A 14,163-nucleotide genomic window follows, 5' to 3' on the forward strand; every position below is an offset into this window, starting at 1 on the left:
ACTTTCCTAAGTAAACCGGCTTTACTAGTCTTGTTCTCTTTACTTTGTGAGTTTAGTACCATGTTAGGTTAGTCTTAACTCTTGTTTTTTTAATAATGTACATAATAATAAATATTAGTTCCAGTTACTGTTCTAAACTATACATTTCCATGCACTAGAGTCAGATTAGTTTGTAAAATAAAACAGTAAGCAGCTTTTCTACATGCAAGACTGATAACTGATAACTTTTAATATTCCAGAGTCTGAGATTTCTGATATAGCATTGTATGTATCATTTTAACCAGAAAGTAGTACAAAGATGAAGACTATGAAAGGTGGTTCATGGGTGGTAATCTAAAACATCCATTGTGATTTTGGAAGACCTGAAAGAGGGGTGGGTGTGGACAGAGCTAGCAGCTGTGGGAACTTGAGCCTATGAATATCCCTGCCTTTTTACCTGCCTTCAGGAGGAAAGGTAGACCTGGAACGTGTCCTGAGACCTAGGTCAGTTACTTTGGACACAGTATGAAGTAAGAGTAAGTCAAAAGATTTATAATTACTTTACACTTGTTAAAGGCTAGAGGAAAATGTTAGTAATAAGAGTTTGTTTTCAGTAGTAGGAATGTGTGCGCCCTATGCTAGGTGGTTTACACAGTCTCAGTTTACCTCCAAATAAATAACTCTTTAGGATGGGCACTGCTTTTCAAAAATCTTTCCAATAAAGACACTGAGGATCAGAAAATTTAACTGTTTTCAATTGATAAACCTTGTCATTTAAAGGTAATGTCCCTGGAAATAAATGCGTATTTCAATTCTGTTTCTGTCTAATCAGCTTCCAAGAAAGTGATTATAGTTTTGTTATAGTTCAACATGAAATTTCAAATTCCCAGGTTAGAAAATAATGTAGTTAACCTTCCTGACCAACCTGGAACTTATTGTAGTACCTTATGAATAGAAAATAGGTGTTAATGAAGTCAAAGTAGTTATTTTCTTCTATAAAGTTTTTATATAATGTTGAATTATTTGGAGATTGTGAATTGTAATGTGACTGTATATTTTATAGATTTTGTTGTTATTTAATGGCACGATAAAGTGAGTATATTTTTTCCTTGCCCATAAATGGTATACTTTTTAAGAGCAGTACATTCCCAGGAACAATTTCAGACCTCATGTTACTTGAGCTATTTCTGATGCCAACTTTTTTCTTATCACATTTTGTTTTTGTAGTGTCTGTGTCATAGAGTTCCCTTTGATCTTTCTACTTGGACTGTCTGTGTAGGCTCTGTAGGGTACATGAATATCCTTTTAGGAGGTCACTTAATGTTGCAGTCTTGAGGGATCAGCCTTTGAGGCCTCTTGTCTCTGCAGGTGAATCTCTTTCACATCTTCACTCACTACTAATTATGCAGGACTCTGTAGTTTATATTTCTAGGCTAGGTCATTCAATTATATGCTAGAGTTGAATAGCCACCTTCCCATAAAATTTTGCTTTTGGCTGTGTCAAAGATATCTACACTCAACATAGATTACTTAAGAACTTGGGTCAAGCATGATGCCTTTGCCTTACTCTGCATTTACAGTCTGTCATCCACTTCTGCAATAGCTTCCAAAGCTACTTCTTGTCTCCATTTCTAGCACCACAACCTATAAAGTTGACACGAGCTCATTTAGACTGTTGCATATCTTCTATATAAGACAGTTCAAGAAAGATCTATAAAATAAAATAAATGAGGATACACCAGACTCCAATTTGTATGCTAACTTTGGCTGGTGTCAGCTGTCTCAAGATTGTGGAGAAGGATTCTGAACCCACACGGAACCACAGTGTGAAAGTGATGTGATTGATGGACAATCTCTGCCGTTGGTGGGGTTGGGTATTACTACCATCTACACTATAAGGCAATATTATTGGCATCTCATTTACATATCTCAGCTATTAATTGTGTAGTCTTTTAAAAGCAGCCTATTGAATAGGTGTGCCATTAGATTTAGTGACATGTAACCAGGTACTAGCAACTATCAAGGAGATACAGAAACATGACCAAATAACCAAAGGCCCCGGTCTGCTTTGCTAATATTTGCATCTCATTTATGTATGTTATAGTCCAGATGCTTATACAGTGTATAGCAAGTTGCTTACATACAGAAAAACGTAGAGAATGTGAATTATCAGACTAGAAATGAGATGGCATGAGGGTAAGGAAAGGATTCTTGTTTGGTAGGGTGGAAAAATTTACCATGATTCCTTCAGGGGTGGCAGCTCTAGAGGAGAAAGGGTTAAATGTCTTTCACTTAATAAATTATCCGATAAATTACCATATACTGGGTAGCTTCTCAACCATAGAAATAGATTTCTTAGTTTGAAGATGGGAAGTTGACTTCAAGATAGTGTCTGATGAGGTCCCACTTCTTGGTTTTATAGCACAGTACCTTCTCACTGTATCTTCATATGGAGGGAGGGGTTTAGAATCGCTTTTCTAAGAGCACTAATCCCAATCACGAGGTCTCTGTCCTCATGATCTAATCATCTCCCAGAAGCCTTACCCCCTAATCCTAGAGATTAAAATTTCCATATAAAAATTTTGGGGTCACACAAACATTCATTCCATATTAATAATTTAGATAAAAATCCTTGTTTTAAAAAAAGGCAGACAGCGATATACTCTCACATGGGTAAGTGATATTTTAAAATATTTTTAGCATAAATATAGCAGATAATTTTTTCATTAAAGTATAGATTTTTGAGATATTTTTGTCATTTTCTGCATATAGGTCTGCTTCATGTTTTTGGCTACCTCTAGTTAAAGCTTGTTTTGATAACATACTAGGCTAAAATAATCTAGATAATTGGTCAAGCTATAGACAGAATCTGAAATATTTTCTAGATAAGATGGAGGCTTTTCTAATCAAAAGATTTGCCATTAGAAAACTCAAGATAAATTATTAAAGAACAAAACCAGATTATTTTGCATAAGTCCATTTTCTATTATATTGCCTTTAAAAACAAACCCTTTCAAAATTTCTGAATTCTTACTGTTCTGATTGCTTTAGATTCTTATTGTTAATTCTTTTATAAGTTTTGTGAGAAACTCATAAGATCTTTAGGGCTTGTCTACAGAAAATATTTTCAGAGAAGCCTTAGAAGAATAGTGTTGAATTGGATTTTGAGAAGTTCTTTAATCTAGTCTTTGCCTGAAGACGTCTTCAACTAAATAATTCCAGGTGGTTACTCGCTATGCCTTGAAAACAACAAGCAAAAAAACCTCTGTTGTCTGAGGCTATCTACTTCTACATAGTACAAATGGATTAAAAAGAACCCCTATAAACACTATTTTACTCAGTGTTGGAATGCCATTTTGGTTGTAATATTTTTTTTTCTGTGGATAAATATTTTTGATGAATATAATTGCTTATATTCCAAGATTTTTCTTTCTGCTAGTAGCATATAACTAGTGCTACAATCTTTATGCTGCAGGGAAACTTGTGTATTTTTTTTTGCATATATGATTGTTCATTTTGATTTTAGTACAACCAGTGATTCTCTAATACTTTCTTTTCTTTTGAGAATGATTATATTTAGTGGGTCCCAGCAATAAAAACACTGTAACGAGGAATAAAAGATTGTAAATAAGAATAGCAATGTTATTAATCATTGAAATTAATTATTTATGGCACATTCCTATACTGAAATATTTTCAGAGCAAGTAAGACTAAAACCTACATTTACTTATAATTAGATATAATACGAACTCTCTCTCTCTCTCTTTATAATAGTTGTCCAAATCCCAATTCAACTTAATTTCATTGATTTTGATTTCTGGGCTAAAAGCATTAAGCATGAAGTAGTGAAAAATGTATAATATGTGCATTCAATTAAGGAGTAATTAGATACTCGATCACCCTTACAACACCCTGGGGATTAGGGAAGAAGGAAGAAAAATGTGACTCACTGTAGTGCATAAACCAGTTCTGTTAATTGTCTTAGCACTAATTGAAATTGAGAAAGTGTCAGGGTGTCACATAGGTTTACTTTCGAATAATTCTGAACACTAAATTTAGTGTTTCTGAATATTATCATGCAGAATAATGTGAAAATTACCAAGTGATATGGTTTATCCTGGAGAATGGGTCAGAGTTTATGTAGACTGAGTGATGAGAAGCAAAAAAGTGATGCTTTTTTATATATCCAAGACCCTGTGCTGTATTTTATGTAGTTAAACCTCACAAGACTTCTTTGAGGCACATGCTTTTGTTTTCATTTTAGAGATAAACTGAGGCTGAGAGGGTTGAGTAGTTGTTCAAGGTCACAGTAGATACAGTGCAATCAGGGAGGCTGAACTCCCAATGATGCTACACTTTCTTCACTACTCTACGTTTAAAAATAACAAAGGTCAGAAAATGATAAATGATATTTTTACCTCCTTATCTCTTTTAGTTAAATTCCTGGGAAAGAAAGATTATGCCTGCTTTCACTTTTTGATATCTATTACTAATATCTTCTGTGAAGGTCATGCCAATTTGTACTTGGACTATTGATTGAATATTTTGTAGAAAGTATTTTTGCCACTTTCTATCAGCCAATCAGTATACCTCCCACTTCTTTCTCATCTCTTTCCTACTCTCAGTTTGTTGAAATGTATTGATGAAATTGCTGTGACAGCAGTCACCCTTGATTTCTTTTCTTATTGTTCCCATGGCTGCAAATGTAATACACATTCATGGTCAAAACTTAGTACAAAACAAAGGGAAACAGCTGTACACATTCCTGCCACTTCTGCCCAGTGACAGCTGTCACCATCACTGAGAGTTCTGGTGTGCTTACACACGGAGCCTTGAGCCCAGGGGTGGGATGGCTTTGGGCCCATCCTGACTCTACCACTGGTTAATCGTATCACCTTGAAAAAGTTATCAATCCCTCTGTCTCTTTTTTTCATGTGATTTTTTTCAATGTGATTGTAGTGTCTGATAAGGTGGTTGTTAAGATACAATGAAATAATGCAGTTAAAGTGTTTAACATGGTTTTGATCTACAATGTGAGTATACAATAAATGTCACCTTTATCATTTTGATTCATTTGGTCTCTCTTTATATATAATTTTCATATCTGTATGTGAATATATGATCTATTCCAAACTGAATTACAGTGTGTATGCTCTATTTACATTGATTTGATGACATATTTTTAGGTTGCTGAATAGCTGTCATACTTTTAAGTAGATGTTCAGTATATTTATTTTTAAGTGTATTTCAAAGTTTATTGAGGTGTCCTACTCTTACTATACATTAAGTCATTTCCAGTGTTTTGTTCTAATCAACAGTACTTAGTTCATTAAAAATTCCTAGGAATGAAATTATGAAGTCAGAAGTTTATTATAATACATATATGCAAATTGCTGACCCCAAGAATCCTATCACACATGTTTCAAGTTATACTTTTCTATTTTACCAACATTGAATATTTTAATTTTTTTCACTACTGTAAACCTGATTACAGATGACTAACACAGAGTCTTGTGGATGCTTGATCTTGATTCTATTCCTGAACTCCCTGTTCTGCTCCCTCAATTTGTCCCTTCATGAGCATTAACTATAGGGTTTGTGCATTAGTATTGATATATATATTTCAGTTCCGGGAAGGACAAGGCTCCATTTAATCTTTTCTGTAGAATTTTCCTGTTTTCACATGTTTAATTATTCCAGATTAACTACAGAATTATTCTACCCATAGGGTGGAAATAAAGAACAAAAGAGAGGGTAATAAAAAGGAAATGAAAGAAAAAAAAAGCATCCTGTTAAAATTTGTCATTTATTTATTTATTTTTACATATTTCATATAATGGAAGGGAATAGATATGGTTATAATATTGACTCTTTCTATGAAGGAATGATGCATTGCTCTGCTTACTAGGTTTTTTTTTTAAATGTCCTTCATGCATTTTGTAGTTCTCTTTTCTCACTGAATTTATTCCATGTGACACGTTTGGGATCAGGAATGAGCCCACTGTATGGCTAGACAAGGAACAGGTCACCTCCCATTGCTGTTCCCCAACTTGGCCAAACTCTTTGTATTATTTCACCCTTAGTTTCTTCATCTACAAATAGGAGAAACTAAGAGTCACAGCTTCCTGGAGACGTTGTGAGGATTAAATGAGATATGACTAAATGCACAGCACGATGCTAAGCAGAGGGTTAACATTCATTAAATTTAAGCAGTAACTATTGTCATCATTGTCACCATTATTGATGTTTCTTAATATCTTTTCCAGTGCATTTTTTCAATTAGTTAATGCTTTTTTTAATTGAAAAAAAATTAGATTTGTCCTGCCCTTTCTACAAATTTTTCCAGTGGATTTTAATTGCTTATTTTGAATTTTCTAGATAAGCCATGATATCATCTGTAAATGGTGAAAATTTTTCTCCTCGTTTATAATTCTAATACAATACTTCTTGTTTCATTGCACCACTGAATACTTCCAGAATAATGATAACTTATTAACTGTGACATCTGGTGCCTCTTTCTTATTTCGGATAAACTCAGGTTTGTATTTCCATATCTGGTGGCTTGTTTTCAGCTCTTTTCTTTGAATTTTCAAAAGCACTTAATCCTACTGTCTTCTTTTCTCTTTCTCCTTTGTTTATTTTCTTTTCTAATGAAGTGATGTATTACTACTGAAAAAGAAGGTAGCTATCTGCAATTGCTTATAGTGGGAAGGTGCCTATTTTTAATTTTCTCTGTCTATAGCTAAGCGGGGACTCTCTGTTAAGGAGCCCAGCTTAGCACTGGGGGTAAGTCAGCAGTCTGTGCAAATTGCCCCAGAGCGGTGATCACTAGATCAAGAGGAAGAGATCACTGAGAGTCCCTGTTTTTAACATATGTCCTAACAGGTGTTTCCTTTGTAGAGAGCTTTCATAGGTTATCGGTTAGATGAGCCACATTCAAGCGACATCATGTCAGCCTGTGACCTACACCAACCCTGAGGGGTAGAATGTGTGCACACACGTGCTTTTTTATTTTTAGTAGCTTTTCAGGAAATTCCCAAATAGAGATTTGATTTGCGCTTATTCCCTAAGGTCTCTTCATAGGAAATAACTTAAGGTTCAACCTAGTAATATGAATGGTAACATCTGTTATAATTTATTGAAATAACTAATAATTTAGAAAACTTCTTAGCATGCAACCATACTTCCAGGTCATTGTTATGAATACTGATCATTGTATAATAGAACATTTCACATTATTTTTAAGCTTTTTGGTTTAGAATTAGAAAAATGGCTTGATTACCTTTGTTTATCCAGAGTCTATCCTTTCTTCTTCTCCCCCAAGTGTTTCTTGTTCTCTCTTCCTCTCCATTGGCTGGAGATTGAACCCAGGGCCTCATGCATGCTAGGCAGGTACTTTATTATTAACCTACATTGCCAGATCCAAAGTGTCATTCTTTAGCTGCTTTTACCTAACGAACGTATATTCCAATTTATGATATTAATAGTTTTTGGAGGAAATTTTGAAAATACATGTAATGCATAAAAAAGAACTTCTGTTGCAAGCAATAACCAAGTGAATATAGACAATTTTGTTTTCATCAAAACCAAATTTAAATAACAGGAAAGAGTTTAATTTTGCAAAGCCAAAAGGATAGAAAAAATGAGGGGAGACAAGAGTGACAACATGTTGGAAGCTGGACGCCAGTGGTTGTATGTGAGGAGCAAACCTGTTTCTGTGATAGGATCTCTCACAGTCCCAGGATTTGTAACAGACAGATCTGGATGTTGGACTGAAAGAGGGCTATCATCTGTAGGGGCAGAAAGCTGTTTAAGAGCCAGTTACATCTTCTAATCCACTTGTGAGGGCTGTGCGTGCCTAGAGATGTGTGTCTGCCTGAGAGGATGAAAAGAACCTACTAGAGAATATAGAACTATTGCGGCTCAGACATCCATGACATTAGTTTCGTGTGATTTGTGGGTATGTAATTGTCAAAATGTGTACATAAGCAACATCCTATTTTACCTTTGAAATCATCTTTGAGTCTCCACCTTGAAGGTTTGATGAGAGGAAGAAGTTAGGGAAATGTGGGTCAAAGGTTACAGAATTTAAAGAAGGAGTGAATTCAAGAGGTCTGTATAGTTATATATTGTATTCTAGAAAAATACGAGAAAATAGAATATAGTGTTACCACAAAATGACAACTATGTGAGATAATGCATATGTTATTGTTTTTTCAATAAGTTTATCGGTACATATCGTTTTTAAGTATACATTATGATTGCATTCATCATTGGGAATTTGTACCTGTAGATGATATATTTTGGTTCTTGTTTTTCCCCCAATCCACCATCCCTTCCTTCCACCCCTCCATCCCTTCCTATTTATAAAGTATTGTTCTGCTTTTTCCTTCTTTTCTAGTAATTTTTCCTTTCCCTCCTTTCCTTTCTCCAAACCCCACCTACTTCCCCTTCCGTTTTGGACTTTTTCTTACTATTTTACATTATCTCTTATACATTTTGGTCTTCATTTACACTTGCAGTTTGTCACACCAGAGAAACTACTCAGTATTTACACGCGTGTCCTACTTACTTCACTTAAGAGTGTAGCCTCACTGTGCATCCATTTAACTATAAATGTCTCTAGTTTATCATTCCTTATGGCTGAGTAATGCTCCATTTAAAAAAAAAATCCAACATCTGTGCAGACTAGTGCAACCACTATGGAAATCAATATGGAGATACCTCAAAGAGCTTGGACTGGAGGTTCCATTTGACCCAGCCATCCCTCTGCTGGATATCTTTCCAAGAGAACTAAAAGAATCATATCACAGAGAAGTATGTGCCCCCATGTTTATAGCGGCACAGTTTGTAATAGCTAAATCTTGGAAACAGCCTATTTGCCCATCCGTTGGAAACTGGATAAAGAAGTTGTGGTTTTTCTATAAAATGGAATATTACTCAGCCATAAAGAACGAGAAAATAGATTCATTCATAGGAAAATGGATACGTATTGAAGATATACTCCTAAGTGAAATAAATAAGTCACACATGTGTAAATACCGAATAGTTTCCCTGGTGTGAATAATCTGCAACAATGCATAAGATCCTAATAAGATTACTGACATTTAGAAATGGGAAGAAAGGAGCTAAAGGTGTAGGGAAGGTGGGATGGGTAGGGGAAGAGTAAAAAGGGAAAAGAAAAAAATGTGAGAGAATGAAAAGATGAAAATAAAGTGTTTGTAGATGGTGAGGGGAGGAGGGGGTGAAGGGAGGGCAGAGGTAAGGGGAAAAAATGAGAATCAAGACTTGTCATGTAGAGGTACAAGATCCCAACAATGAATGTAACTGTACTGTATCCCTAACATGTACCAATAAACTCAATTAAAGCTGAAAAAAAAATCCCACATCTTCTTTTTCCAATCACCAGTTAGTTGATGGGCATTTGGGCTGTTTCCAAGATTTAGCTTTTACAAACTGTGCCCTTATAAAAATAGATGCACTATGAACTTAATTGGTCTGGTATGATGTTTTTAATTTTTTTGGGAAGATACCCAGCTGGGGAATAGCTGGATCAATTGGGACCTCTAATCCTAGTTCTTTGAGGTATCTCCATATTGATTTCCACAGTGGTTGCACCAGTCTGTGTTCCCACCAACAGTGGAGAAGGGTTCCTTTGTCCCCACAGCTCATCAGCATTTGTTATTGGCTGATTTTTTGATAGCAGCCATTCTTTCTGGAGTGAGGTGGTTTCTCAGCATTGTTTTCATTTGCATATCTTGAATGACCAGCGATGTTGCATTTTTTCATGTTTACTTGCTGTTTCTACTTCTTTGAGAAATGTCTGTTCATTTCAGATAATCACTTTTGGATTGGGACTTTAAATTTGGGCGGTCTTTTTTTTTTTTAAAGTTCTTTGTATATTCTAGATAGTAGTACTTTGTCTGAGGAATAGCTGGTAAAAATTTTTTTCCCACTTTGTGGGTTGACTCTTCACTCTGTTAGTTTCTCTTGCTCTGCAGAAGTATTTTAAATAAGATTTGATCCCAGTTGTTGATTCATTGTGCTAATTTACTTGAAACCTAGGTTTTGTTCATAAAGTCTTGCTTGATCTACCCATTCCAGTGTTTGTGTATTTTAAATTATCATGTTGTATATGATAAATACATAGCATTTTATCATTTTAAAATATACAAATACAGTTTTTAAAAATTTAAAAGATTTGATCATGACAGTGTCTTTGAAATGTAGTTTGGAAATACCATGGCATCATAGATAGCTATACACACAGATATCTGTAAACTGTATGGATAATTCTAAAGTAATTCATTGTACTGTAATTTGTAAAAAACTTTTTTTTTTTAATTTTTGTTTTTGGTACCGGGGATAGGATTTGAATTCTTGTGCTTGTGAGGCAGGCAGCAGAACACTGAGCTAAATCCCTGGCCCTAAAGACAATTTTTAAAGAATAATTGGGGAACAGCTAGTCTAGAGGCCTCATCCTAAATTCATGAAATAAAATTTCATTTGAAGAATACATATTGTTTTTTCTACTTTATATATTTTTCCATTTTCTTTTTCAATGAACATCCTTATACATAAAATACTTGTATGATTGGCTGGTTATATCTGTGTTATTACTTTCTATAAATATAATTCCCCATCAAAAGTATATGCATCCTAAATTTTAATGCACCAGTTTACATTAGATGGCCTTATAGTTATGTCCATTTACCCCACTCTTGTTGTTGGCAACACAAGTAGATGTTGTTGGCCTAAAATATTAGCTGATACCCTTTTTAAAAAATGGGATGCATGTTGAACCCATAGTATAGTGGCACAGTTTGTAATAGCTAAAATTTGCAAACAGCCCAATTGCCCATCAACTGGAGACTGGATAAAGAAGATGTGGGTTTTCTATTAAATGGAGTACTACTCATCCATAAAGAATGAGAAACTGAAGATATTGACAGCTAAATGGATGCATATTGAGGCCATACTCTTAAGTGAAATAAATAGGACATGTGTAAATACCAAATGGTTTTTCTGTTGTGAAAAATGGAAAGTGTTAATAAGGTTCAAATTGTATAATATTGTGAAATAGAAAGAAAAGGGCTAAGGGAGTAGAGAAGTGGGAAGGGTAGAGGAAAGGAAAGAAGGAAAAAGAAAAAATATGAGAAAAGGAAAAAATGGAAACAAAATTAAAAATAGGGAAGGGTGGAGTGGTTGAAGGGAGGGCAGGAGTATGGGGAAAAACAACCAAGATACATCATGCAAAGGTGCAAGATCCCAGTGATGCATGTAACTGTACTGTATACCTAAAGACTATCAATTAATTTTTTTAAAGATTATTTTTCTTTTATTGAGTTTATTGGTACATTCTAGGTAGACAGTACAGTTACATGCATCATTGGAATCGTGCACCTTTGCATGACAGGTCTTGGTTCTCATTTTTCCCCTTGTCCCTACCCTCCCTTCACCCCCTCCTCCCCTCCCCATTTACAAACACTTTATTTCCATTTTTTCATTTTCTCCTATTTTTTTCTTTCCCTTATTACCTTTCCCCTACCCTTCCCACTTTCTCTACACCTTTATCCCTTTTCTTCTCATTTCACAATGTCAGTTATCTCATTAGGATCTTACGTACTATTACAGTTTATTCATAACGAGAAATATGTGTGACTTATTTATTTCTCTTAGGAGTATATCCTCAATATGTATCCATTTTCCTATGAATGAGTCTAATTTCTCATTCTTTATGGCTGAGTAGTATTCCATTTTATAGAAAAACTGCATCTTCTTTATCCAATCTCCAACTGATAGGCAAATGGGCTGTTTCCAAATTTTAGAGCTATTACAAACTGTGCCACTATAAACATGGATGCACATATATCACTCTGGTGTGATTTTTAAAATTCTTTTGGAAAGATACCCAGAAGAGGGATGGCTGGGTAAAATGGAACCTCTAGTCCCAGCTCTTTGAGGTATCTCCATATTGATTTCCATAGTGGTTGCACCAGTCTGCACTCCCACCAACAATGGAGAAGGGTTCCTTTCTCCGCACAACACCAGCAACATTTGTTATTGGTTGATTTCTTGATGGCAGCCATTCTTTGTGGGGTGAGGTGGAATCTCAGTGTTATTTTCATCGGCATCTCTCTGACCAGTGATGTGGAACATTTTTTCATATATTTAGTTGCTGCTTTTACTTCTTTGTCTGATAAATGTCTGTTGAAACTATACTACAAAGCCACTGTATCAATGAATTTAATTAAAAAAAATGGGATGCATGTGATTCATTATGTCAAACAGTGTTGTTGTCTTATATAATATTCTATATTTATTATTTAAGTACATATTTAGTAGAACTTTAAAGTGATTTAGGGACCAGAAAGAAGTGGGTTTTGTGCTCTTAAGTTACTATCTGTCTGTGATTATTGCAGTGGAAACTAGTGATAGTGACTTAAAGCTTTATTTTTTATTTATTAGGGAGGATATGCAAGTTATTAATAGAATTATTCTACCAGTTCATTTATTTTGGTTCAAAATATTTGTTTCTGTGACATTTTGCACTAATTGGTTCTGCCATAAAAATACAATTATGGTAGACTTTGTGGGAAAATTGCAGTGATAACAGTCTTGAGCATGAAGATGTTTGTGCAATTTCCATTTTCTTCACATTTCTTCAATGTTTAGCTTTTACTGTCTACAGTGCAATGTAACATGGCTTTTAGTCTGCTGTGGATGAATGTCAATAGCAGAATTGTTTGTTTTTTTTTTGCCTAAAGGAGGAAGACATTGATTTTGTGCCCTTGGATGAGACGTGGAAGATCCTGGGCTGCAGCTTTGGATCATCCGCATAGCCCGCATTGTTTTCCTTCATCTACTCCGGCTTTGATGGACATCAGTGACAGTTACCTATACACATGGTGTAATGAAATATTAGAGATGGCTGCACATTCAGAAGAAACCCCATATTATATACCCACATCACAGTTGCTAGCATTCATATTTTTGCAATACTCTTTATTGATTATGTGTAGAAAAAGTGAAACTAGTTTTCAGAGTGGTTACTAATGTAAATTTATATCATGTATCAATATTGATAGGAAAAACATATTCCCAGTGTTAGTAGTCACTCTTTTTCTGCCTCCAACACAAAATTTGTTCCTTCAGAGACTAGTGAAATTCTTGATAATAAAATAAGGATTTTGATCAAGAACAGCCTAGAGCTTAAAAATGTGATGTGAAAGCTTAGTAAAAATCATGCCTCATGTTATTTTTCAGTACTCATACCCAAATTAATGTCAGCCTGGTTTTCCATGGAACGCATTCTTGGAGTTAATGTAAAAACATAAATCCTACTTCCTATATTTCTTAAAGGATTTTATTGAATATATGAATCTAATATATTAATTTGACATAGCTGAAGCTGTGGGTTTTAAAAATTTGAAAAAGGTGTAAGAAGTAATATAAAAAGAAGATAGATACCACATACCAGGAATAGCTTCATTTTCCATAAATAGAAATATGTTAAATTGTATCCTATATGAATTTAGTGTACTACACTTTGTAAGATTTTAAAATATTTTATTCTAGATTACACTTCTTTGGTATGCTAAACATTTTGTTCAGTGATGACCAATAATGTCCTTATCTGAATTCATTTTAAATGCTCTTAGCAAACATAAACATATATTTAGTTACAGAATGAAGTAATTTATGTAAAGCAGTAGAGTGCCTAGTACAAAGCAAGTACTTAATAAATATTATTTGTTGTTATAATTGTTGTAAAATTGATGATTTCAGTAGCATAGTCTCAATTTGGAGGGATTTTGTAATGCAAAAGAGCCAAGTTAAAGATAGGTGGAATATGTATGTGTTCAGAGGTTTTAGATATAGATATATTAATGGGAACATTCATATAAATAAAAATTACATTAGCTATTCCTGAAAATGGAAGCAAAGAAAGTTCATTGTGGAGTCCTAAGCAAGGAGAACAGAACTAGAGCTGTGGCAGTGAGGAAAGAGCTGTGTGCAGAGTTGGGATTTTCCCCATAGCCCTGCACCACAGGAGGGGAGCCACTGGCAGAGCCTCTGAGGGTGGACAGAAACGCTGGATGCTTTCTTTTTGTAGTTTGTAGTATTCACCAGTGAAGAAATGGCAAAGCATGCTTAGAAAAATTGTGATCTAAAAGTTTATAT

At 34.6% G+C, this 14,163-nt stretch overlaps 1 protein-coding gene across 1 annotated transcript in view; it reads left to right on the top strand.

The window, feature by feature from the left end:
- Ca8 (carbonic anhydrase 8) overlaps positions 1 to 13,477 on the top strand; it is a 98,687-nt gene extending 85,210 nt beyond the window's left edge. The window contains exon 9 of the mRNA XM_010640580.2: positions 12,747 to 13,477. The gene's annotated coding sequence lies outside the window, so the exon portion shown is untranslated. The remainder of the gene's footprint in view (positions 1 to 12,746) is intronic.
- The last annotated feature ends 686 nt before the right edge of the window (positions 13,478 to 14,163 follow it).

The sequence above is a fragment of the Fukomys damarensis genome, unplaced genomic scaffold (genome assembly GCF_012274545.1).
Source record: "Fukomys damarensis isolate Sample0158 unplaced genomic scaffold, DMR_v1.0_HiC HiC_scaffold_5, whole genome shotgun sequence".
In the NCBI taxonomy this organism is placed as follows: domain Eukaryota; kingdom Metazoa; phylum Chordata; class Mammalia; order Rodentia; family Bathyergidae; genus Fukomys; species Fukomys damarensis.